This window comes from Coffea arabica, chromosome 2c, assembly GCF_036785885.1.
Source record: "Coffea arabica cultivar ET-39 chromosome 2c, Coffea Arabica ET-39 HiFi, whole genome shotgun sequence".
NCBI lineage: Eukaryota > Viridiplantae > Streptophyta > Magnoliopsida > Gentianales > Rubiaceae > Coffea > Coffea arabica.
The window spans coordinates 41,812,541-41,816,401 of NC_092312.1; the positions used below are offsets into that span (position 1 = coordinate 41,812,541).

The 3,861-nt window shown below is 39.1% G+C and overlaps 1 long non-coding RNA gene across 1 annotated transcript; it reads left to right on the forward strand.

Moving 5' to 3' along the window:
- Window positions 1-565: 565 nt before the first annotated feature.
- LOC140035945 (uncharacterized) lies at window positions 566-3,441 on the forward strand. Its single transcript, XR_011839839.1, has 2 exons — window positions 566-796; window positions 3,339-3,441. It is a non-coding gene; the product is annotated as an uncharacterized lncRNA (long non-coding RNA).
- Window positions 3,442-3,861: the final 420 nt, after the last annotated feature.

The window sequence follows — 3,861 nt, forward strand, 5'->3', positions numbered from 1 at the left end:
ATAAATTATTTAATTGGGTTTTAATTCCAAGGAATATTTTCTAGTCTTATTAGACCTAAATAAGTGGTAGTATATCTTCGTTATATTTTTAGAATGATTCGTTTCGAAAATTAATTTCCTAGAGCGCGTTTAGTAAAAATAGTGAATAGTACTTGGAGATTTTATCCGCGTAGTAGCACGATAAGCTTGGAATATTGGAGACTTGTACTATGGTCCTAAAATAGGTAATTTTATGAATACATATTCAAGTGATAGTTAGTAGTGCAATCGTTATAAGAATTTTCCGAAAGTTTCGCGTTATAGCGTTAAATTTGACGGTACGCGTTTTCACGCGCGCGACTTCAATTGAGGGACTTTAGACCCTTATTTCGGGACAATTAAGAGTGAATAATATTTACATGAATATATATGCCTTGGAGGTTTAGTGCACTAGTGAACCAAACGCGCGAGAAAATCGAGCCGTAATCACACCAAACGGCCCCTAATGAGAGTTGACTTTTGGGTGATTTTGCACCACACATTGCACCTTCTCTTGGAAGCTAACTTAGATCAAACACACTCTCTCCTCTCTCTCCTCATGGCCGGCCAAAACACTCCCTCTCTCTAACTCCTTGTTCTAAAATTTCTGCACACTAATCTCACCCAAAACCACCCCAAATCACCTCCAAATTTAACCAAACTTGCACCACACCTAGCTTGACACTTGAGGATCATTTTGAGCTGCAAAAGAGAGCTAAAACTCACGGTTTTTCTGGGGCAAAAAGGACCGAAATTCTGCTTGAACATCAACCCCAAAGTAAGTGATGATCTACCCTTGAAAACTTGAAGATTGGAAGCTATCTTGCCTTGTTAAGTTCATGCATGCATTTGGTTAGCTTTTGTATGGTGTAAAAATGTGATTGTGGGCTCTTGGAATTCCCACACTTGGGTTGTTGTTGCTGATGTGATGATTGATGGTGATTATATTGTTGGTTTAATGGTTATAATGATGCATTAGTGGTGGGTAATTAGTAGGAACTTCATTGGGTGTAAGAAGTAAAAACTTCCGATTCTACCCCTGTTTTATTCGGCCATTTTAAGGCCAGTTTTTAATGAACTAATGGCTTGAATTGGATGCTTATATGATGTATTAGAGGTGTGAAAAATTTCATTGAAAAATAATGAGGTTTGAATGGGCAAATGAATTTTTTTTAGAAACCAGCAAATCTGGAAAAACTGATTCGCGTATGCTCTGACCAGCAGTAGTATTTTGGCTATAACTCTGTCCTCGGATGTCGAAATCATGTGCCGTCGGTGGCGTTTGAAACTAGACATTCCTAGCTTTAATTTGGTGTAAAATGCACATTCTGATTCTTTGTGAGAAAGCCGAACCAAATGTTTTAAGTTCGCTGTCCTGTTGCTCTGTTCGTCTGGAATGAAGTGGTCAGGCAGCAACTTGATGCCCGAATTTGAACCAGTTGGGTGCCGAATTTGGTAATGATTTCTTCTGTGATATTTTAGTCCTATGAATGTATTTTCCAACGGCGTAAGCCATGCTCGATTTCGAGCTATATTGACTGATTTGTGACTGAAACAAGTGGACTGCTCTGTTTTGGAAAACCCTAATGTTTGGACTGGTTTGGAACCAAATCTTGGAGTGAACTTGTTAGTTGATGTTTTTGATATTAAACACTTACCAAAGATAATATGGATGTATCTTAGACCCTTATTTCACAAATGAACCATGGTTGGATAACTTTCTTGATTAAACGATTGGAAATTTGGAAAATGAAAGTCAATGGCAGATTGCCTTAGGATTTTTCTTGAACTTTGGTGGGCTAATTAACTACCTTGCCGAAGGTATTTTTCCCCGAAATTCGATAGAGGGATACTTTCCAGATAGTATTGAAATACTGCCAATTTTGGTGCCAATTCAAGTTCGTTGCGACACCCAATTGAATTACTAAAGTTAGAGGTTCAAGTCTGGAAAATTCTCATCCAGTCTTGAATTTGCTTAACTTCGGGCTACCGTATCTCGGTGCTCGAAACTCCGATTCTTGATCCGCTTGTTTTTTCATACACTTCACTTGCAACACTAATTGAGCTGAAAATTTCAGAGGCCGGTTTGCAACGTGTGAATCGTGCCGAATTTCCAAAGTTGGCCGAAATCCAACTTAATTCTGCCATGAAAACCAACCCTGCGTCTTCAAGCCCATTTTTGACCACTTTTCACTTCGATTCATGGAAAAGTGTCTTCTAGGAACTTATAGTACTCTCTAAGAGGTTTCCAACGGTATAAAGTTTTCCAATTCTCGACTTATACCGAGCGAGTTACGATTTTTCAAAGATTAGGATAAAACTGAAATTCTCACATTTCAAGGCAAAGGAGTTTTTCCAAAACTCTTAATTCTCGTAGTATTATTCAAACGTTTTGCCCTCGATTTTCATGATAAAAACTCAAATAATATTGTACCTAATAAAAGGCAAGTTGAACCTCGATTTACGTGTAATTGAGGTTCCTTTTTGCAAAATAATTCTTAGATTGTACTAGTGTACAATCTTTCTTGATAAGTGGGTTAATTGTATGATTATTCGCTATTAAATTGCCAGGCGCGCAAGGAGACCTTCAAGAGGATCTCACCGCGGACACTTGAACTTCTGGAAAATAATTCTTATTGAATTGCTCGGTGAGTGTCAAGTGTGTGAATTTTGATACTTGCTTATTTGTGGGATTTGTTGAAAGTTTTAAAAATAAGGGCGGGTGCGTACTTTATCGCAATCGTTCTAATTTCAAATGAATGAATGAAACGTATTGAATGAATGAATGAAATGCAATGTTATGTCATGAATGCTTATGTCGTTGGAGTGAGCCTCCTCGACTTTCAAATGAATGGGGGACGCCCAAACTCATAGGCCGTCCTTAGACTCGAGCCAGCAATGGGCTTGGTCGGGGATTTGGACGAGCCATGAGATACAAATAAGCTCGACCTAATAAGAGGTCTTGCTTGGCATACTCGTTGAGTATCGCCCAATATTGGCCATTGTGGGCCCTTGGGGTGTACGGTGGACGGAGGGAAGTAAGTGGTGATCTACGGAAATGGAAATACCGACCCGGTTGACAGGAGGGTCAATGCGGGAAGGTATACGAATGACAACGGGAGATCGAGTGGAACTTAGCTCCTGAGAGCTACTATATCCTTGAATTGTTTCTGATTACTTTTCCTGTTTGATTGATTGATTATTGAAAAGACATGGCTTTATTTATTAAATCTGGGATTGTTATTTGACTAAGTGCTTGCATGTGTGTTCTTGGCCTCACGAGCGTTTAGCTCACCCTATAGTTTTGTTTTCCTTAACAGGACCGACTCTTGGAGAGATATGGAGAAACCATCCGTTGTAATTTTGTTAAGACTCCTGTTATATATTTTGACTAGGCCCTGGTTTGGGTTGTACTTGTGGAAATTGTAAACTTGAAAAGTTTGGGCCCTGATGTGTACTTTGAATTTAAGTCGTTTCACGACTACCCGATGTACTGGTGATACATTAAGTGACTTGTTAAGTTTGAACGCTTCCGCATTATTGTATTCGTGTTGATCTCATCGAAGTGTTTAGTTCGATTTTAAATTGAATGGAATTGCTTGAGTCCTGGCGTGAGCTGGGCAGGCGTCCGCGGATACCCTTTGGTCCGCCTTAGGGAGATGTGGGGCGTCACAACTTCCACATGGATTTCTTAGGCTATTATAACTTTTGAACCTACACTTTTAACACACTTCTCAAGAGGGGTTAAATCTAAACCATTCATGCTTTCTTCTTGAGGCTCAAAATTCATTCCAAAGGCATTATCAAATGAAATGAACACTTTCTCATTTAAATACCAATTGG